Consider the following 23,965-nt stretch of genomic DNA (forward strand, 5'->3'; position numbering starts at 1 on the left):
CAAAATATAGGCAATACATTCAGCATTTGTTTTTAGTCAGTTCATTAAGTTGCACGGAAATTCGAATCACTGATACATTTTGTTCATGTCTTTATATAGTGTACCAAGAGTTGCTCCTGCGCTTACGGCCATACCAGCCTGAATATACCTGATCTCGTCTGATCTTGGAAGGTAAGCAGGATTGGGCCTGGTTAGTACTTGGATGGGAGACTGCCTGGGAATACCAGGTGCGAAAGTTTTTGTTCCACTAGAGAGTGCTCTTGTGTCATGGAGCAACTGCCTTTTATTTATCACCCTAATAATATCATGTATTTTATTGGACTAAATGCAGTTTGTATGTGCTGCCCTGCCCTGCCCTGATCAAATTAAATAATAGTCAGTGTGTTTCCCTCAAAATATATGTGTCATGGAGCAACTGCCTTTTATTTATCACCCTAATAATATCCTGTATTTTTATTGGACTAAATGCAGTTTGTATGTGCTGTCCTAACCTGATCAAATTAAATTATAGACAGTGCGTTTCCCCTCAAAATATAGGCAGTACATTCAGCCTTTTTTTTTTAGTCGGTTCATTAAGTTGCACGGAAATACGAATCACTGATACATTTTGTTCCCTCAAAATATATGTCATTTATTATCAGGGTGACACAAGAGATGCTATGTCTGTTCCATGGGGTCTCACTGATAGAGCGATGTCTGTGGAATTAACAATACAACTCTATGGTTCAGAGAGAGAGAGAGAGAGAGAGAGAGAGAGAGAGAGAGAGAGAGAGAGAGAGAGAGAGAGAGAGAGAGAGAGAGAGAGAGAGAGAGAGAGAGAGAGATAATCACAGTTTTTCCCAACTCCAGTCCTCCAGTACACATTTGTATTGTAGCCCTGGACAAAAACACCTGATTCAGATGTCAAGGGCTTGATGATTAGTTGACAAGTACAATCAGGTGTGCTTGTCCGGGGCCACAACAAGATATGTATTGTTGGGGGCAGTGGAGGCTGCTCATAAGTGGAGGACGGTTCATAATAATGGCTGGAGTGGAATGGCTGGAATGGAGTGAATGGAATGGTATCAAACAGATGAAAACCATGTTGTTGATACCATTCCATTTACTCCATTCCAACCATTATTATGAGCTGTCCTCCCCTCAGCAGCCTCCACTGGTTGGGTGTACTCGAGGACCGGAGTTGGGAAACACTGTAGTAGAGTATAAAAATGTTTTGTCTATCAAACCCATTCATTGTTTCAGAGTCTCGTACCAAGCTGTATATATTCTTCCCATGATGGCTCATAGAGTCTCTGATTGCTCAGGGGACATTCATACATCACTGTCTTATTGCTCTCCCTCTGCAGCTAGACACTAATGAGAAACAGTTGACTGTTCATTCCAGCCCTCAGTCATACACCCACACACACATACACACACACACATACACACACACACACACACACAGATATGCATGTGCACCCACGCATGCATGCATAGGAACGCATGCACACACACATTAATGCAGACACGGACACACACAAACATAGGCATGCATGCATAGGCATGAGCGCATGTACGCAAGCGCGCACGCACGCACACACACACACACACACACACACACGCACACACACACACTGTCCATCATGTCCTATGAGCAGGGTAAAGACAGAGCCAGCAAAAACAGCAGCTGACAGACCGTAATAGAGCCTGGCTGTCAATGTGTTGTCAGGAGTATCCCCCTGAGGATAGACTGGTCACTTAAAGCCATGATTACTCTTGATAGGTGTTAGCCTGGTGTTACAGTACAGTGAGGGGAGCTCGGCCAGGTCAAGGGATTCTCATAGCTCAGGATCTAGAATAACCCCTGGCATAGATAGCCTACCGAAGTGTGAAAAGAGTGTGGATCTCTATTAATTGTCCTCACTGTAGTAATACTTATCTAACTGTGCAGTCATATGAAAAGTACTTGGATTAAAATGATGATGTAATCTTTTATTTCACGGACATGTTGGAGGTGTGTTTGAGCGTCCAGTGAACCTCATCAATGTTACAGTCTCTAGAGCAGAGAAATGGCTTCTCTCAATGTCCTTGTAGCTAGATCACTGTGATGCCCTGACCACTTCATGTGGATAGAGGAGTGGGTGTGTGCGTGGGTATTTTTGTGTGTGTAGGTGTGTGTCCGTGCATGTCTGTATGTACATGCATGTCTGTTTGTTTGTACACCTGGGTGAGAGAACCTTTGATCCTCTTATTGGGGAGTTGAATATTTGAATTCATAAATGGACACATCTCACCATCCCTTGTACTGTCTCTCCTCTATCCACCCATTCATCCCCCTCTCTCTTCTCTCTCTCCCTTTCAGAGTTAATATGTTCTGCGTCTTTTCTAGATTAACAATCATCAAAAATACATGTACAGTGTCTATGTTATGTTGATTTAATTCAATGTCTACTTTATCAACAGTATGTTGATGTCAGGCTGGTCTTTGTTGTGGAGAGTGCACTCATGTAGGACTAAGATGTTTCTCAGGTTAAAGATAGAGCTTGGCTGTAGCCTAAAACGATGTGCTGCAACTACTTCTCTCAGCTCATTATCCATGCATGTAGGCCACTGGAATATGCAGCTCTGGGGAGGCTGTACATCTGGTGACCGCAGGCATGACAGAGACAGAAAAGTGCAGTTTGACAGAAATCGTACCTGTGAGAATTCATAAAATAACTACATTCTCAAAGTCATGGATAAAGCTCACTATTCTGTCACCCTTCAAGATGATAAAACGACAAGATCACGCTCCAGAGTTATCTTACAAGGACTACATCATGATGTGTGAAAACTTGAGGTACATACAGTATGTGTGGTACTCCATTACTCTGATGACACCAATATATCCTCCCTGCTGTAATATAGGCAAAGAGAATGAGGCTGTAGTATGATAATGTTCCTATCGTCCCTATTTAGGTTGACTTATTTCACCAATCTCCCTGTAATCTGTTGAAACCCACCAGTAACACAGCACCTTCAGGCCGCTAAGATATGTGGTGATATGTGGGCTCTATTTTAAGCATGTGAATCAAAAAATAATTAGGCCCTGAGATTGCGAGGCGTTATTAAAATGCTAAACAGTTGAAGGGGTGGATAACAAGACAATCTAAACCTCATCAGGACATGGGAGGGAAGGACAGAGGGAGAAAATAGAACATGTCTGCTTTGTATTCCCTGTGGGTGATTGTTATTTCATATATTACAGAATGTAATATGCCCATGGATCATTATTGACCAAATTAACTCAATGCTGATGTATTCACTCTTCCCTACCTGTAGTGGTTTGATATATTTTTTGTTTATGTATTAGTTTTGGTGAATTCAAACACATATGCCTAACCTAAGCATGCTGCTTCACATATCAACAGTAGTGAACATTTGCTGCAGAAATATTTACTGTTTTTATTAATTGATCATAGTATAGCTTTTGCTATGTTGAAATGTTCATTAGGCCTACAGCTCGGTCTCCACTGTCAACATGTAGTCATAAAGTGCTGCAAGCTCCAGTAGCTTTGCATCCTCATTGGCATTATCAGTAGCAGGGCTAGCGGAGGCAGCCATATCCTTCATCTCATTGTTATCTTCCTCATCCTCAGCGATGAGGGCTTTCAGGCTGGTCTCACTGACGGATTTCTCCATAGAGGTGTCTGTTAGGGTGGAGATCAAATCTTCAGCAGAGTCATCCTTCACATCCTCATCAGTAGCGATCATGTCCTTAGTGCTCTCAGGGGTCAGTGCCATGTCAGGAGTGGAGTTCTGGGTGCTTGAGTCTGATGTGTGAACCTCTGTCATGGTCTCTGATGACTGGGTGGTCACCATGGAGATCTGTCTCTGAGAGGTGGCAGTGGTCTGTGTGTCTGTGTTCATATCTGTTGTCTGTGTTTCTGTGTGCGCCTGTGTCGAAGTGTTGGTAGTGGATGGCTTTCTCTCTGTCCTAGTTGCCATAGACGAGGTGGTCAGAGGGACTCCAGGTAGCTGCCACTCCAGCGGGAGGATGGCCAGGTTCCTAGCCAGGGAGAACTGGGAAGGAGCTCTACCCGGAGGAAAAGGGGGGGGTTAGGTTGAGGTCAGAGGGGAAACTGCCTGGATGTGTGAATCTCTGTCTGTCCGTATAGTAAGTCAGGTTTCAGTAACTTACGTGGGCACGTGGTAGAGTCGGAGAGTCAGGACTTATGTAAATTTTCTCCACATGGGTCTTCACTTGCCGGGGTGTCCTTTGATTTGCCTGCATAAGACAATTGCAATACCCAATGATAAAACATTATGGGAAGATCTTTTTGCTCACAATAAAATATGATACAGCATGTTTGCTTGTCTCACAGAGTTCGGTCTTTGTCCCAAATTAGTTCCCTTGTCTGTTTCTGGTGTTGTACTTCTGGGTTCGTGGTCTTGAGATGATTTCAATAGCTGGACTTCAGTCCAGTCTTTCTCCCCCTCCCTACCTTTCCATTACTCTTGTCCTTGACCTTTTTGGTTGTAACATCTCCTCCAGACCAGTCTGAGCCTGTTTAGATTAGACATTTTGATTTTGAAGACACATCTTTCCAATTGGAGAAATATCATTCTATATCTAATCAACAGACAACCCATAACACTCACCAGTATCAGATGCATTATCTTCGTCCCTGGTCCTTTTTACTCTGTCTGTGCTGAGAGGGACGAGTTTTCTTCAGCTTGACTTTCCCTCCACAGCAGAAGAGAGTGAACAGCTGCAGGGCCGCCACAGCTGGATAGATGCTCTGATTCTTCTCTTTCTGCTGGGTCTCCTTTGCTTTCTCCACAGGGGAGACCTCAGGGTCACAATCAGTACATCAGTTAGAAATCTACTGATATTTCAAACTACAATATCAATAGCCAATGAGCTCTAGTGTGTTTCCATGGCAAAATGTTACCCAATTATAACTAGGGTTAGTGCTATCCGAGATCCTTGAGACATCCCTACCCTAAACCCTAACCTTACCTCTACCCTTACCCTAACTCTAACCTTAACCCTTACCTTAACCATTTCAATTTCAACTTCAATGGGGGTAAGGTCAGAGCTGGGACGTTCCATGGATTCCGTTAAGACTTTTTTAACTAGTAGGGCCTACCCCATCCGAAGGGGCATTGTGACATTATCACATTTGTCAAGCAGTGTCAAAGTATCAAATTCAACACAATATACTGTGTTTTCCTTATTGTGGTCATTATCAATTATCAAATGCATTGGCAAATCCTCATTGATAAGCAGGTTTGGATGTCTTACCGAGTTAGATCTTTGTTTAATGTCTTTTTCTGTTTCGGTGTCGTTCTGCGTTTGTGGTCCTGAGATTTCTGAACTTCAATCCAAACTTTCTCTTTCCGAACCTTTCCTTTACTCTTGTCCTTGATCCTTTTCACATCACCTGCAGAATAGTCAGAGCCTGTAAGTGAAACATTTCCTCCAAGTGAAGCCTAAATAATTGTACTGTGTAGCAGCACTAGTCAATAGACACCTCCTCACACTCACCAGTATCAGAGTCATTATTGTTGTTCGTATCGTGTATCGTTGTTGCCTTTCTCCCTCACCACTCTGGGAGGGGATCAAATGGTGTCTTCTTCATCCTGACGCAGCTCAGCAGTGTAAACAGCTGAAGAAAGGTCAGGGCTGGAGGGATGCTCTTCTCCTTGGGTTTATTTTTATGTTTATGGGTCTCCTTTGGTTGCTCCCTAGGGAGACCAGAGGGACAGGGTCACTAAGTGTCTGACCCATAACACGCTAGGGTAGTGTACTGTTGTAATCAATCAAATCAGTTATAGGTTGAGAGATGTAGCTAACACGCTCTTCCTGAGCATGTCTAACAATTTTAATGTGGTCTGGGATTCTGTTAGAAGTGTGTTTCCGTGGCAACGTTACCTCATAATGTTCCCTTATAATAACTAGTGCTCCATCCCTGGTAAAGTGACATTGTGACATCATCAAGTTCCAGAACACTGGAGCAGCCTATTACTATATACCTAGTCTGCCTGTATGTCTGTATGTCTGTCTGTCTGTACAGATGTAGGATCTTAATTTGATCACTCTTTTGTTGCTGAGATTTGTACTGCAGAGCAAGAAATGCAAACTTTTATTGTATTACAAAGGCTTCTAAAGTTTGTCATTTCCATTTTAAAATGTCAGACTTGATTTGCCCAAACAGAAAATGTATCAACCCCTACAAAAATGTCCATTAATTATAATCCACATCATAATTCACATTTCCTGTTGCTGCATAATTATTTTCCTGCTGTAGCAAACTGGCTCAAATTAAGATCCTACATCTGTATGTCTGTCTCTCTCTTTCCTTCTCTCTCCACTCTCTCTCTGCCTGTACTCATATTCAACCTCTGCCTTCACCCTATTGAAGCACTTTGTTTTCTCATCTATTGCCTGCCTGCATCATGTTGCAAGGAGAGGGTGGCTGAGCACAGGTCAATCACTCCACATTGAGAATGATTATACAGTTGATTATCAAGTGCCACACTCAACATATTACTACTGTTGGCAATCAGAATACATACTTGTTGTAGTCCAAGAGTCTACTCAGTGAATACATGCAGGCCAGCCGGGCAAGAGTCATGGCAACACATCTATATTCACACCTCCTCTATGTCTGCACTATTAAAAGCAGATCGCCGCCACATGTAGCATAAGAGATAGGTAAACAGCCTTTATGTGAACCTTCGTTATTCACCATCTTTGTCATCTGTATGGGAGAGCATGGGGGAGGCAGTGCTGTGCTGCTATGCCTTAAAAGGCCACCAGAGAGCATAAAATGACTACATACAGTATGTCAATGACCAAATGTTGTATGTAAAGCAATCATGAATGGTTTTCTAATATACTGTTTAGTACAACACATATCATAAAATAGTCTACACATCATAACATAGGCTACACACAAGTGCAAGTTTCAGTGGGGTAACTGAATTGATTCCCTTCAAAAAATGTCAGTCCATTTATCCAATGAATCCTCCTTTTTTCTCTCCCTCTCTCTCTCTCTCCTCTCTCTCTCTCTCTCTCTCTCTCTCTCTCTCTCTCTCTCTCTCTCGCTCTCTTTATCCTCCCAAGACTGTTACATGTGTAATATGTTTTTTATCCAATGATAGTAAAGATCATTAATGTTGCCATTAATTTGAAAACGATAAAAACTGCCAGTTCAGTGTTTGGCTACAGTTTAGCCCTGCAGCTCTCTGTAAAGGCAGTAAGGCTCTTGCAGTCCAGTGAAGATTAGATTGCTTTACAGGCCAGTGAGCCTGGGTGAATCCACAGAGAGCCGCACACAAAGACTGGCACAGAGAGATCAGAGTGGTGCCTCCTGGGTAGTGATGATGAACAAACCTTGGCCTCTCCTGAAGACGATAACAAATGCCTTCATCCTCCAGCCAAGACCATTAATGGCCAGATAAATGCAGGGTGTGTGTATGTGTTTCAGAGGGTTAATGTACATGTGGGTGTGTTGGTAGTAAGTGTTCTATAGAGGGACGATGTGTGTTTTCTTCTATGTGTGTCTGTCAGTGTGTTTATGCACTCTACCTAGTCTTCCTTTCAGACCCCTAGACACTTGTATGGCCACAGGGTGCATCCTGATGGCTTATTGGATTCCTTTTAGTGAGGGCCAGTAGCTAAACAAATAAAGGCAGCCATGTCTCTGTGTTATGACCTCCACCACTGTGGTCACAGCCGGCATGAAGTCTATTATACATTTACAGGATAAACATTTTAACTTCAAACATTAAACCAAGCAGAACTAGGTAGGACGGGGAATCATATACTGTACCTTGGGACTCTGGTCTAGTGGTGTTATCTCAGTGAATAGTGCAAGGTGTTGTAATATCAGAATCAATACACAAATATATGTGTATGTGCGTGCATGCATTCCTGCCTATCTGCCTGTGTTTGTGTGTGTCTGTACGTGCATGCATATGCCTGTGTGATTGAGTGCTGGGTTTAGTGAACTTGTCGTTCCATCATCATGATGGCACTGACCTTCTCTCGACCAATGTGTTTTGGCTAATGCAGTTTTCAGAGACTGGAGAAATCAATTGCTCAGTCAGGACAGGAGGTGGGCTTGCACACTGTAGAAGGTTTACTGAGCACAGCCTATCCTCTCTTGATTTGATTTGATTTATTAGGATCCCCATAAGCTGACATCAATGGTGACAGCTAGTCTTACTGGGGTCCGACACATAACGAACAAGACATTACAGACAAAATACAATTGACATACATTTAGAAACATGAACATGTCGTGTGTGTGTGCATCTATCAGTTACACATACATGTCAGTACATACAGTCGTGGTCAAAAAGTTTTGAGAATGACACAAATACTAATTTTCACAAAGTCTGCTGCCTCAGTTTTGATGATGGCAATTTGCATATACTCCAGAATGTCATGAAGAGCGATCAGATGAATTGCAATTAATTGCAAAGTCCCTCTTTGCCATGAAAATGAACTTTATCCCCAAAAAACATTTACACTGCATTTCAGCCCCTGCCACAAAAGGACCAGCTGCCATCATTTACATTTTAGTCATTTAGCAGACGCTCTTATCCAGAGCGACATACAGTTAGTGAATGCATGGAGTAACTGCCTTTTATTTATCACCCTAATAATATCATGTATTTTTATTGGACTAAATGCAGTTTGTATGTGCTGCCCTGCCCTGCCCTGATCAATTTAAATAATAGACAGTGCGTTTCCCTCAAAATATATGTGTCATGGAGCAACTGCCTTTTATTTATCACCCTAATAATATCATGGATTGTTATTGGACTAAATGCAGTTTGTGTGTGCTGCCCTGCCCTGATCAAATCAAATAATGGACAGTGCGTTTCCCTCAAAATATAGGCAGTACATGCAGCCTTTGTTTTTAGTCTAGGAGACAGTCAATGTCTGTAGTCCATTAGGGCACTATAAAATCCCTTCAATGTTTTGCCTGATTCCGTTAATTCCCAAGTTCCCTTTTCTCCGTTTAGATTTCCCCGTTGACCGTTTGTCCCTGTTTTGGCAGGTTTTCGCTCTAAAAAGTACACCTTTTTAATAGCAAAACAGCACAATTGGATGTTCTATGTCCACAACAATGTTTAAACCCTATCAGGTGACCATTTGTGAGGTCTGGGGAAAAAATGTAAGACATTTAGATTTTGGGGTGTAGTTACCCTTAAATGCAAGCGTGCACCAGGAAGAGACCTTTGTTTGGTTAAGCGGTGTTGCTGTAGAACAAATGGCCACTGGAGTGATGCAAATGATCACGGTATAATTCTGCCAGGCAGGCATAGGCTACTTTGTAGTTAACATTTACTTGCGAAGGTTTTGGGGAAAGCCATTCCTTCCCTACCAGAAGAAGGTTATCATTAGCATCATCGCTAACGGCTACACAAAGTGTAGACATACGCGCGCACCGCACACATGCACACAGACAGGGGCATTCCTGTGCCGTTTCAGAAAGTTCATGGAAATACGAATCACTGATGCATTTTGTTCATGTCTTATGATTGACTTGGGCAAATGAATGCGTTTTCTAACAAGTTGAATAGATTTAGTTGATTTCTTACTAAGTTCAATAAATGTTTGAATATTGTTGAATTTCGGTTTAATGTCTGGATTCCGTGATTCGGTCCGCAACGCCTATTTTATAGGGCCCTAGTCAATGAACTTGTCATAAATCAACATAGGATATGCCCTCTTCCCCCCCCACAAGACACAAATATATATATAATATATATATATATATATATATATATATATTGGAAATGTAAGCAAGGGTTGAGCTTCTTCAGTTTGTGTCACAAAGTGGATACGTTTCTGTGTCCCTTTCAGAGTGAGTGACACATTGACTTTATATAGTGTACCAAGAGTTGTTCCTCGCTATGGCCATACCAGCCTGAATACGCCGATCTCGAAGCTACAGGGTCGGGCCTGGTTAGTACTTGGATGGGAGACCGCCTGGGAATATCAGGTGCTGTTAGCTTTTGTCCTAGTAGAGCGTGCTCTTGTGTCATGGAGCAACTGCCTTTTTATTTATCACCCTAATAATATCATGGATTGTTATTGGACTAAATGCAGTTTGTGTGTGCTGCCCTGCCCTGATCAAATCAAATAATGGACAGTGCGTTTCCCTAAAAATATAGGCAGTACATGCAGCCTTTGTTTTTAGTCTAGGAGACAGTCAATGTCTGTAGTCCATTAGGGCACTATAAAATCCCTTCAATGTTTTGCCTGATTCCGTTAATTCCCAAGTTCCCTTTTCTCCGTTTAGATTTCCCGTTGACCGCTTGTCCCTGTTTTGGCAGGTTTTGCTCTCAAAAGAAACACCTTTTTAATAGCAAAACAGCACAATTGGATGTTCTATGTCCACAACAATGTTTAAACCTATCAGGTGACCATTTGTGAGGTCTGGGAAAAATCTAAGACATTTAGATTTTGGGGTGTAGTTACCCTTAAATGCAAGCGTGCACCAGGAAGAGACCTTTGTTTGGTTAAGCGGTGTTGCTGTAGAACAAATGGCCACTGGAGTGATGCAAATGATCACGGTATAATTCTGCCAGGCAGGCATAGGCTACTTTGTAGTTAACATTTACTTGCGAAGGTTTTGGGGAAAGCCATTCCTTCCCTACCAGAAGAAGGTTATCATTAGCATCATCGCTAACGGCTACACAAAGTGTAGACATACGCGCGCACCGCACATATGCACACAGACAGGGGCATTCCTGTGCCGTTTCAGAAAGTTCATGGAAATACGAATCACTTATTCATTTTGTTCATGTCTTATGATTGACTTGGGCAAATGAATGCGTTTTCTAACAAGTTGAATAGATTTAGTTGATTTCTTACTAAGTTCAATAAATGTTTGAATATTGTTGAATTTCGGTTTAATGTCTGGATTCCGTGATTCGGTCCGCAACGCCTATTATATATATATATATATATTGGAAATGTAAGCAAGGGTTGAGCTTCTTCAGTTTGTGTCACAAAGTGGATACGTTTCTGTGTCCCTTTCAGAGTGAGTGACACATTGACTTTATATAGTGTACCAAGAGTTGTTCCCCGCTTACGGACATATCAGCCTGAATACGCCTGGATCTCGGAAGCTAAGCAGGGTCGGGCCTGGTTAGTACTTGGAGTGGGAGACTGCCTGGGAATACCAGGTGCTGTAAGCTTTTTGTCCCAGTAGAGCGTGCTCTTGTGTCATGGAGCAACTGCCTTTTATTTATCACCCTAATAATATCATGGATTGTTATTGGACTAAATGCAGTTTGTGTGTGCTGCCCTGCCCTGATCAAATCAAATAATGGACAGTGCGTTTCCCTCAAAATATAGGCAGTACATGCAGCCTTTGTTTTTAGTCTAGGAGACAGTCAATGTCTGTAGTCCATTAGGGCACTATAAAAATCCCTTCAATGTTTTGCCTGATTCCGTTAATTCCCAAGTTCCCTTTTCTCCGTTTAGATTTCCCCGTTGACCGTTTGTCCCTGTTTTGGCAGGTTTTCGCTCTCAAAAAGTACACCTTTTTAATAGCAAAACAGCACAATTGGATGTTCTATGTCCACAACAATGTTTAAACCCTATCAGGTGACCATTTGTGGGGTCTGGGAAAAATGTAAGACATTTAGATTTTTGGGGTGTAGTTACCCTTAAATGCAAGCGTGCACCAGGAAGAGACCTTTGTTTGGTTAAGCGGTGTTGCTGTAGAACAAATGGCCACTGGAGTGATGCAAATGATCACGGTATAATTCTGCCAGGCAGGCATAGGCTACTTGTAGTTAACATTTACTTGCGAAGGTTTTGGGAAAGCCATTCCTTCCCTACCAGAAGAAGGTTATCATTAGCATCATCGCTAACGGCTACACAAAGTGTAGACATCGCGCGCACCGCACACATGCACACAGACAGGGGCATTCCTGTGCCCAGAAAGTTCATGGAAATACGAATCACTGATGCATTTTGTTCATGTCTTATGATTGACTTGGGCAAATGAATGCGTTTTCTAACAAGTTGAATAGATTTAGTTGATTTCTTACTAAGTTCAATAAATGTTTGAATATTGTTGAATTTCGGTTTAATGTCTGGATTCCGTGATTCGGTCCGCAACGTCTATTTTATAGGGCCCTAGTCAATGAACTTGTCATAAATCAACATAGGATATGCCCCTCTTCCCCCCAACAAGACTCAAATATATATATATATATATATATTGGAAATGTAAGCAAGGGTTGAGCTTCTTCAGTTTGTGTCACAAAGTGGATACGTTTCTGTGTCCCTTTCAGAGTGAGTGACACATTGACTTTATATAGTGTACCAAGAGTTGTTCCCTAGCTTACGGCCATACCAGCCTGAATACGCCCCTTTCGGTAATTGAGGAAGTGGTAACAGGTGCGGTGGTATTGGAGGAGAAGGAGAGGGGAATTGGTTGCTGCGTTTTGAAATCTTTTTTTGTTTGGTTATTTATGTGGAATTTGATTTTTGTTTGATTTATTAGTAAGAGTTGTTTCTCCCCTAGCAGCTTTTGCTGGGGGGGAAGGAAAGGAGGGAAAAATACAGATATAATTAGTTAATCGGACGGACAACAATAGATACAACGACCTACGCGATGAAACAGACAAAGAGTACTGGACATGGAGGAAAAAGTTCCTGATGCACCATCATCGAGGGAAAAGTCCTATGATAAGACTTGTACGGTGGCGGTGGATATCACTGGGGAAAAGAAATTAACGATGATGGAATTGCTGAGAGAGGGATAAAGGAGGCGTGTGGAACGGTGATAGGGTGCAGATTTAAAGGTGATCAGAAGTATGAGATTACGATGTCCCATGTCCATGGGAAGGAGAGGTTAATGGATGGACTAAAAATCAAATCGCTGCACGGTAACGGCGAGGGACATTTCAGCGGATGAGCTGGTGGTGTCCTTCATGAATTTACCAGTGTATATTAGTGACGATACTATCGTGGCAAAATTGGAAGGATGGGGTGTGAAGGCGGTTTCTGGGATTAAGAGGAGATTATGGCCAGGAACAGAGATCGCTGATGGCACAAGATTCTGTAAAGTTCGGTTTACAGACGTGGTGCGCTCACTACCATATTCTACCAAGTTTGAGACGTTGGAGGGGACTGAGTACTTTCGAGTGATACATGACAGGCAAGTTAAAGTGTGCCGAATTTGTATTCAGTCTGGCCACGTAGTACGGGACTGTCCTGATTTTCTATGTCGGAGATGCGGAGCACAAGGGCACTATGCAAGAGAGTGCGTCGAGAGAGAGGAGAGACCATGTAATGGATGTGGGGAGAGAAGAATGCGCTGTACGTGTACTGGGCCAACAGATGGTGAAGACATGGAACAACAGGAGGAGGAGATGGAAGAAGAGAAGAGTGGAGGAGGGGGGACGTGATGGAGGACGGGGAAAAAAGGAGGCAAGGATGGTGGAGGAGGAGGAGATGGTGAATCTACTGCGACAGAGGGGATGGAATTGGGGCGAGCATGGATGTCGAATTCCTAGATGACTACTGCACAGATGGAAAGGAGCCTGATGGTGGAGGAGGAGGAGGAGGTGAGCAGGAAACGGAAACATCTGAAGGTGAGGGAGATGAAGATAATGGAGGGGTTGTACCTGACACTATTCCTGAAAGTATGGATGTGAAGGGGGAATCCGCGAAGAGGAAGGACTCTGAGAGTGAAGTGTCCGGGTGAAGTCCAAAGGGTGAGGGAAGAAGCAAAGGAAAGTAGGAAGAGCAAGATCAAGAAGAAGAAGAAAAAGACTGGGTCTTGATGATGGGAAAAATCAACATATTAATTGTACTTATGGTGAGTGTTGTATCTGTTAATATTAATGGACTAAGGAATATGGGAAAGTTAGAACAGACAGTGAGTCTACTACAGGCTGATATTTTATGCTTCCAAGAGACACACTGGACTGACAGTATGATGGATGGAGTAAGAAAGAGATGGATGGATTTGATTTATTATAATAATGGTGGGGAGAGGACGTGTGGGGTTGCTATATTAATTAAGAGGGATAGTGTACAGAATATTAGGCAAGTGTATGCGGATAAAGAGGGTAGACTTTTGAGTGTTAAATTTGAATTTCTAAATGTGCAATACACTTTATTGAATGTTTATGCACCTAATAATGAGAGTGACCGAGAAGTATTTTTTAAGGCACTTGAGCAACATTGTGTGGGTAACTGTATATTGGTTGGGGATTTTAACGTTAGATTGACAAAACTGGACACGTCAAGGAGTACTTTGTTGCGCTCTGACATGTCTAGGCGAGTATTGTTGGGGATAATGAAGGATCATTGTCTGAGTGATGTATGGAGGGGAATGCATCCAGGTCAGAGAGTTTTTTCAAGGAGGCAGGTTGTTTTGAAGGTTCTCAGGCAAAGCCGCATAGATTATTGTTTAGCGGCGGAAAATGTTGTGCAATATATACAAAAGATTAGGTATGATTTTAATACATTAAGTGATCATGCCTCTCTTGGTTTCCTGCTGGGTCCTAGTGTGCCTTCTAGAGGGGGTGGTGTATGGTGTTTGAATGCTGAGCTACTAAAAGAAGGAAAATATATTGATATGATTTCTGATTGTATAAATAGAGAAATATTGAGTGATTTTAAAAGTGTTAATATTGGATTGTGGTGGGAGGGTCTAAAAGAGAAGATTAGAGGGTTGAGCATTAAATATGCAAGACGAAGGAATTTTCTTTTAAAGAGGGAGAGGATAGCTTTGAATAAAAGACTAGACATTGAGCTGGGAAAAGTTGATACGGTGGAGGGTTATGATATGGCAGGTTTTATGGAAGCTCAGGCTGCGGTACATAACTTTGAAAAGAGTGCATGTATGGGGGGCAATAGTAAGGAGTAGAGTACAGTATGCCATAGAAGGAGAGAGAATGTACATCCTTCTTTTAGGGTTAGAAAAGAAGAAGCAGGCTAGAAACTATATTACAGAAATCGAGAATGAGAGGGGGGAGACAGTGAATGATCTGGTGGGGATTTTAGATACAATAGAATGTTTTTATAGTAATCTTTTTAAAAAAGAATGCAATGATCAAGGATGTATAGAAGAGGTGTTGAGCTATGTAGATGCCAGAATATCAGAGGATGAAAGACTCATGTGACACAGACTTGGCGGTCACAGAGATACGGGAGGCGATTTTGTCTGCTCATAGAAATAAGAGCCCTGGCTCTGATGGGCTGACAAGTGAGTTTTACAAAACATTTGTGGATATAATGGCACCTGTTTTATTAGATGTGTACAAATATATGGAGCAATCTCAGGAAGTCTCGGAGTCGATGGCGACGGCTTAATAACTATAATATATAAAAACAAGGGAAGTAGGAAAAGATTAGAAAATTTTAGGCCATTATCTATTTTAAATGTAGATTATAAGATCTTAACTAAGGTGCTGGCTAACAGAATTAATAAAGTAATGGGAAGTATTATTTCAGAGACACAGGCTTACAGTGTTCCTGGTAGAGAAATAGCAGACATTATTTGCACTTTAAGGGATGTCATAAGACATATGAAGGGTGAGGGAGGGTAGTATTGAGCATTGATTTAAATAAAGCTTTTGATAGAGTAGAACATTCATTTCTAATGCAGACGCTTAAAACTTTTGGATTTGGGAGCAGAATGGTGGCCTGGATACAGCTGCTATACGGTGCTGCAGTAAGTAGAGTAAAATGTAACGGGTTACTTACTGATGCTTTCCCATTGGAGAGGTCGGTGAGGCAAGGATGTCCATTGTTCTGCGGCTTTATATTGTATGGCGGTTGAGCCTCTGGTGGCTCTCCTTAAAGCAGACCACCAGATCCGAGGCGTTTCTATTCCAGGGGGTGGAGTCAGCATTGTGCAGCAATATGCAGATGACACTACAATTACTGTTAGAGATGTGGAAAGTGTAAATAGAGTGATGGAGTGTTTTGAGCTCTTTGGGAAAGCATCAGGTGCTAAGATTAATGTAGAAAAGACTGAGGTTTTGTATGTGGGGCTAGTGAATGATAATGGGTGTAGGGTATCATTTAAAAGAGCTAATGGCTATTTTAAAGCGTTGGGGAGTTATTTTGGGTATTGATGAAAAGGAGGCATGTGATAGGACTTGGGCAGGTGTATTGAATAAAATCAAACAAACTATGGCATTTTGGAGATGGAGGAATTTAAAATTGAAAGGAAAGGTAGTGGTAACAAATTCTTTACTAATATCTAAATGTGTATATGTCATGGATGTGCTTCAGATGCCAGAGTGGGTTTTAAAAGAACTTAATTCTATTGTTTCTAACTTCTTGTGGGATGGCAAAGGGGCTAGAATATCCAGGTCTACACTTGCTGCAGAATATAAAGATGGGGGGTCTAAAATTAGTGGACATAGACGTGAAAAGAAAAGCATTAAGAATTAAAATTATACAGAAGTATTTATAGGGGAGGAAGAATATGGGTGGAAGAGGTTCTTTAGGAATTATTTGTATAATAATGGAGGATGTATGAAGAGAGTGGGTTATTAATGATATGGAAAAAGCCTATGTAATGAACAAGTTCCTCTGTTTTATTCAGGAAGTGTTACGTGCATGGGGAGAATTTCTTCCTCGTGTAAAATATGTGTGTGAACATAAGGATATAATACTGAATCAACTGTGTTTTTAAATCCCAAAATTATGTTCAATGATGAAGTGTTGTATAATCCCCCTTTTTATGAGGGCTGGACTGAGACTTATTAAAGACTTTGTATATGAAGTTATTCCTGGGTTTCTAAGAGACCAGGCCATTTATGACAATGTGAAGGATGTGGATGATACAGTTTGGAAAGGTACTATATTGAATGGATTTGAACGGGTGAAAAGTAGCATTCCAGCAGAATGGGTTTCTGTCATTAATGGAGATGGAATTTGGGAAGATTTATATGTAGTACCGAATTTATATATTGACAATGGGGATAAATGGAAAACATTGGCTAGTGTCAGAACAAATGTTTATAAACAATTACTGGTTACTGACAGGCCTGCTGCTGAGAAGAGGTGGGTAGAACTGTTTCCGAAGATGGATCGAAAAGTATTATGAAAACTTATACTTACATGGGAATAAATTGGAATGTGAAAATAACGATTTTAAAATAAGACATAATCGGATATACACAAAAAGTAGTGCTGCATCAAATAAATAAAGAAATAAAAAGAGAATGTGATATATGTGGTAAGGCACCAGAAAATTTATTACACTTATTTGTAGAATGCGAGGATTTAAAAGATATGTTTTGTAAAGTAAAGGAAATAATATGTAAAAACTGGGGGAGTGGTTTGTTGGAAAAGAATGCGTGGGAGGAATTGGTTTTATTTGGAGTGGGAGATGAAATGTAAAGGGAGTTAATGTGAGGTTGTTGAATATTGTTTTGAGTTTTGTTAGGTATGCTATTTTTTGTGGGAGGAATTATGCTTATTTTGAAGGGAGGAGGGTAAGGGTGTGGGGTATTTTTGTAGCTTTGTTTAAGAAGCACATCGATATGTTTTATAGTTATGGATTGGAAGATTTTGATGAACTTTTTGTAGAGGGGAGTGGGTTAATTGCAAGGGTGGATGGTGGAGGAATCACTTATAATTTTTAGAAAGGAATATTTTGATATTTTCTATGTTTATTTTATTTGACAGGGAGATGCTTTTAAATCTGCCTATTTAATATGTGGAATTTGATATGTCTTAGTCATGTCTGGTTTTTTTGTATACTAGGTTTTTGTTTTTATTTCTTTGGGTTCTTTGATTTGATAGGGGGTGAATTGTTCCGCCTGCCTATGGTAGAATAGTTTCTAGTGTATGGTTTTTTTGTATATAACACTGTACATGGTATAATATAAGTGTATTTGATGAATATTTTACAATAAAAAAAAAAAAAAAAAAAAAAAAATACGTCTCGATCTCGTCCGATCTCGAAGCTAAGCAGGGTCGGGCCTGGTTAGTACTTGGATGGGAGACCGCCTGGGAATACCAGGTGCTGAAAGCTTTTTGTCCCAGTAGAGCGTGCTCTTGTGTCATGGAGCAACTGCCTTTATTTATCAACCCTAATAATATCATGGATTGTTATTGGACTAAATGCAGTTTGTGTGTGCTGCCCTGCCCTGATCAAATCAAATAATGGACAGTGTTTCCCTCAAAATATAGGCAGTACATGCAGCCTTTGTTTTAGTCTAGAGACAGTCAATGTCTGTAGTCCATTAGGGCACTATAAAATCCCTTCAATGTTTTTGCCTGATTCCGTTAATTCCCAAGTTCCCTTTTCTCCGTTTAGATTTCCCTGTGACCGTTTGTCCCTGTTTTGGCAGGTTTTCGCTCTCAAAAGTACACCTTTTTAATAGCAAAACAGCACAATTGGATGTTCTATGTCCACAACAATGTTTAAACCCTATCAGGTGACCATTTGTGAGGTCTGGGAAAAATGTAAGACATTTAGATTTTGGGGTGTAGTCACCCTTAAATGCAAGCGTGCACCAGGAAGAGACCTTTGTTTGGTTAAGCGGTGTTGCTGTAGAACAAATGGCCACTGGAGTGATGCAAATGATCACGGTATAATTCTGCCAGGCAGGCATAGGCTACTTTGTAGTTAACATTTACTTGCGAAGGTTTTGGGGAAAGCCATTCCTTCCCTACCAGAAGAAGGTTATCATTAGCATCATCGCTTAACGGCTACACAAAGTGTAGACATAGGCCACCGCACACATGCACACAGACAGGGGCATTCCTGTGTCGTTCAGAAAGTTCATGGAAATACTGAATCACTGATGCATTTTGTTCATGTCTTATGATTGACTTGGGCAATGAATGCGTTTTCTAACAAGTTGAATAGATTTAGTTGATTTCTTACTAAGTTCAATAAATGTTTGAATATTGTTGAATTCCCCCGGTTTAATGTCTGGATTCCGTGATTCGGTCCGCAAGCCTATTTTATAGGGCCCTAGTCAATGAACTTGTCATAAATCAACATAGGATATGCCCTCTTCCCCCCCAACAAGACTCAAAATTTATATATATATATTGGAAATGTAAGCAAGGGTTGATCTTCTTCAGTTTGTGTACAAAGTGGATACGTTTCTGTGTCCCTTTCAGAGTGCGAGTGAACATTGACTTTATATAGTGTACCAAGAGTTGTTCCCTAGCTTACGGACATACCAGCCTGAATACGTCCGATCTCGTCCGATCTCGGAAGCTAAGCAGGTCGGGCCTGGTTAGTACTTGGATGGGAGGACCGCCTGGGAATACCAGGTGCTGTAAGCTTTTGTCCCAGTAGAGCGTGCTCTTGTGTCATGGAGCAACTGCCTTTATTTATCACCCTAATAATATCATGGATTGTTATTGGACTAAATGAAGTTTGTGTGTGCTGCCCTGCCCTGATCAAATCAAATAATGGACAGTGCGTTTCCCTCAAATTATAGGCAGTACATGCAGCCTTTGTTTTTAGTCTAGGAGACAGTCAATGTCTGTAGTCCATTAGGGCACTATAAAATCCCTTCAATGTTTTGGCCTGATTCCGTTAATTCCCAAGTTCCCTTTTCTCCGTTTAGATTTCCCGTTGACCGTTTGTCCCTGTTTTGGCAGGTTTTCGCTCTCAAAAGTACACCTTTTTAATAGCAAAACAGCACAATTGGATGTTCTATGTCCACAACATTGTTTAAACCCTATCAGGTGACCATTTGTGAGGTCTGGGAAAAATGTAAGACATTTAGATTTTGGGGTGTAGTTACCCTTAAATGCAAGCGTGCACCAGGAAGAGACCTTTGTTTGGTTAAGCGGTGTTGCTGTAGAACAAATGGACACTGGAGTGATGCAAATGATCACGGTATAATTCTGCCAGGCAGGCATAGGCTACTTTGTAGTTAACATTTACTTGCGAAGGTTTTGGGGAAAGCCATTCCTTCCCCTATCAGAAGAAGGTTATAATTAGCATCATCGCTAACGGTACACAAAGTGTAGACATACGCGCGCACCGCATACATGCACACAGACAGGGGCATTCCTGTGCCAGAAAGTTCATGGAAATATTGAATCACTGATGCATTTTGTTCATGTCTTATGATTGACTTGGGCAAATGAATGCTTTTCTAACAAGTTGAATAGATTTAGTTGATTTCTTACTAAGTTCAATAAATGTTTGAATATTGTTGAATTTCGGTTTAATGTCTGGATTCCTGCGTGATTCGGTCCGCAACGCCTATTTTATAGGGCCCCTAGTCAATGAACTTGTCATAAATCAACATAGGATATGCCCTCTCCCCCTCCAAACAAGACTCAAATATATATATATATATTTGAAATGTAAGCAAGGGTTGAGCTTCTTCAGTTTGTGTCACAAAGTGGATACGTTTCTGTGTCCCTTTCAGAGTGAGTGACACATTGACTTTATATAGTGTACAAGAGTTGTTCTCGCTTACGGCCATACCAGCCTGAATAGCCCGACTTTCTGATTCGGAAGCTAAGCAGGTCGGGCCTGGTTAGTTGGATGGGAGACCGCGGGGAATACAGGTGCTGTAAGCTTTTGTAGTAGAGGTGGGTTTGTCATGGAGAAACTGCCTTTTATTTATCACCAATAAGATCATGGATTGTTATTGGACTAAATACAGTTTGTGAGTGTGGTGCGTAAATCAAATAATGGACAGTTGCTTAAAATAGGCAGTAATGCAGCCTTTGTTTAGTTAGGAAAGAGAGTATTAGGCACGATAAAATCCCTCAATGTTTTGCCGATCATCAAGTTTTTCTCCGTTAGATCCGCTGATGTCCCTGTTTGGAGTACTTCAAAAGTACACCTTTTAATAGAAAACAGCACAATTGGATGTTCCTATGTCCACAACAATGTTTAAACCTCTATCAGGTGACCATTTGTGAGGTCTGGGAAAAATGTAGAGACATTGAGATTTTGGGGTGTAGTTACTTAAATGAAGAAGAAGAGATAAGCGGCTGTAGAACAAATGGCACTGGAGTGATGCAAATGATCACGGTATTTGTAGTGTATTGAGATTATGATGGTGTTAAATGTTTTTTAAGTGGAACTGAAATAATGTTGATTGATCAAGAGGGAATGTTTTAGTGTAAAACAACAAAGACAGGAAGTGTGTTGTAGAAGGGGAGACTGGTGATTGGCAGAAGAGGGAGCATCTCTTTGCATTGTTTATAAAAGGGCTAGACTTACAGAAAGGCAGAGGATTCTGAGGAGTCTCCGGTTGTATGTCACCTGTCACTGACGCTCGAAGCGTGATCTGAATAAAATGATCGAGGATTCAGTAGGAGCGGATTCCTTTTTATCAGCAAAATTGCCACCACTCACTGAGCACGGCACAAATGGCGCCAACGTGGAGCGTTTGCAATCTTCTGCTGCATGAGTACCGCCAAGCTAATCGTAATTCGGTCGGGAGTCATGTCGTGACAAGGGAGAGTGTTCTACAGCAAGTTGTTAGTTTGGTACTGTGTGTAACTGGAGGAATGTCATGAGGGGGCGGATCATAAAAAAATTCTAAATTTGGGGATGGTAAGAAGTAGAAAATGGATTGAGTAGGAATATATAAATAAAATGGAAAGACCCGAAACAAGGCAATCTCAGGAGTGGGCTACAAATCTGAAGTTAGATTTAGGTGTGGGAAGATGAGGGACGAAGATATTGATTATATAGTTGAGATTTTGGGGTAATGTTATATAATTATAGAAACTCAAGGCAGCATAAAGTTAGCGGAGATAGGATGAAGATGGATAATGATTTGACAATGAGGAATATTTGAGGTAGAGAGAAAAAAATGGATAGTACATAGCGGCCAAGGCTAATTTAATGCTAAATGCGAATTGTGTTATGTGCATACATGCTAACGGATATCTTAGAGAACTCCCATTGCGATGGATTAAATTTAAAGTGTGGTGTAAGTAGGTTATATGTTTTGTGAGGTGTTTTATGTTGTTTGATATGAGGGGGGAAACGAGTAAGTGGACTGTTAATGGGAGAGATAAAATAGGGAAAAAGTATTTTGAATGCATTTGAAAAAGATAAATAGGAAGTTTGTTTAGTATAAACAAGTTTGCTAATGGGTATATTGTTGGGGGCTTGAGGGGGAGACAGAGAAACACACAGACAAAGAGATATTTGGACACGAAGTATTCTAGTTGTTACATCAGGCGGATGGTTTAAAGATGAAACTTTGGTTTGTGACATTGAATTTATAAATTAGATGTATGGTAACGGATATAATAAATGAATTAGAAGACGATTAAAATTAAATAAAATGTTTTTGAGCGATATAGTTCTGAATTAAATGACGATTAAAAATAAATAAATAAAATAAAAATGTTTTTGAGTCGATCTATAATTTTTTCCTGAGTAATCAAGAGCGAATGAAAACGAAGGAATATTGAATATGTGTTAAAATAATAGATTGATTGCATTAACATCAAATCTGTTTGGTTTGCCCTTGTCATAAGGAGAGGAAACGATAAGGAGTTGGAGAGAGAGGAGATATGAGGAAGTGATGACGTGATATCACGTGATGTGATAGAGGATCAAGTCAAAAAAAGGTTTTGAGATGACAATTTCACATAGGTTGGAAATACTATTTATTAAAAATTGCATTTTGGAGGCTGTGCATCACTGGGGTTTGATTGGAGTTGTGTGGGGAATAAACTGACATTATTCTGTAAATTAAGATAATTAGGTATAGAGCAAGGGGTTAAGGTTTGTTTTTGGGGATTGTTTTTGAAGTGATAATTACATTATCCGTGTGTAAGATAGACACTAATTGATAAATTGGTGATATAGAATAGAATTAAAATTAATTATTATGATTTTTAATTGATTTATTAAAATAAATAAAAAAATAAATAAATATATATTAATAATTACAGGGGGAAGCATAGGTATATAGTTAAAATAAGATAATTCAGAATAAAGGAATATAAAAGAGTAGTTAATATGGGGAGAAAGGATAGTAAGGCTATAGGAAGGTGATTAAAACGATTGATATAGTACAAAGAGTAGTGACCCCTTAATAAAGTATTTAAGTGAGGTATCCGGGTAAGTGAAAACAAAAGTTGCCCTTCATTCTCAAACAAAAATGATAAAAGATTCGAGAGTAAGATAAACAAAATAAGAGACAAGGTATTAGGGAAGGAGAGCTTAGGGATGTTTATCCTCAGCTTCAGGGATCATCCAGGAGGGTGATTGTTGCATCAGAGATGGAGATGACAAGAAAATAGATAGAGGAAGAGAAACGACGAGAAAGATGAATCCAAACTCCAGAAGGAAGGAAATGAGATGTCTGGAAGAGAAGAGTGAGGTTAAAGAAGACGAGGATGATGAAGATGAGGATTGAGGTAAGAGGTATGGGTGGATATGACTCTGTGATCAGAAGGAAGTTGGCAAGAGAGTGGAAAGAAGAAGGATACTAGAGATTTGTATACTTGATGGAAGTTGAAGGAAGAAGGATAAGAGATTTGATCTCTGATGAAAGCAAAGATGAAGAAAGGAGAAGATGGAGATAGATGTAAGAGGATTATCTACAAGGAATGGCACAGAAGAAATAGAAGGAGATATAGACCGAGGCTTATCATGCCTGGATAAAGCAAATAGTTTAGAAGAAGTAACACAGTGAAGATACAGAAGAGGAGAAACTGATGAGAAAAGGATCCAAGAATTGGAGAAGAAGAAGGAGAAGAGAAGCTTTGGTAGAAGAATCAGAGGAACCAAATCAACAATCACTGTTAAGCTTCAACTGAACAATATAAATGCAATTGTACCACAAGGGGTACTAGGTGTTCATATCACAGCCAGTTTATGGACAGACACAGAATTGGAGAGGAAGAGGGAGAGAAGGCTTAGAAGGAGGAGGAAGATTTAGCATAACTTCCAGAAACTTTCACTAGAAGTCACTGTTAGAATTATGGACAGGTTGGTACTTTATGTGATGGAAATGGCCAGGAGAAAACAACAGA

The 23,965-nt window shown here is 40.6% G+C and overlaps 1 long non-coding RNA gene and 2 pseudogenes across 1 annotated transcript; 2 read left to right on the forward strand and 1 right to left on the reverse strand.

Annotated features, from left to right (window-relative positions):
- Nucleotides 1–120: 120 nt before the first annotated feature.
- LOC121561013 lies at nucleotides 121–238 on the forward strand (annotated as a pseudogene).
- A 3,844-nt stretch (nucleotides 239–4,082) lies between these two features.
- LOC123486532 lies at nucleotides 4,083–4,646 on the reverse strand. The gene is made up of 3 exons (XR_006659403.1): nucleotides 4,624–4,646; nucleotides 4,467–4,528; nucleotides 4,083–4,249 (listed from the first exon to the last, which is right to left on the reverse strand). It is a non-coding gene; the product is annotated as an uncharacterized LOC123486532 (long non-coding RNA).
- Nucleotides 4,647–19,157: 14,511 nt separating this feature from the next.
- LOC121565819 lies at nucleotides 19,158–19,276 on the forward strand (annotated as a pseudogene).
- Nucleotides 19,277–23,965: the final 4,689 nt, after the last annotated feature.

Source organism: Coregonus clupeaformis, unplaced genomic scaffold (assembly GCF_020615455.1).
Source record: "Coregonus clupeaformis isolate EN_2021a unplaced genomic scaffold, ASM2061545v1 scaf1258, whole genome shotgun sequence".
Taxonomy (NCBI): Eukaryota; Metazoa; Chordata; class Actinopteri; order Salmoniformes; family Salmonidae; genus Coregonus; species Coregonus clupeaformis.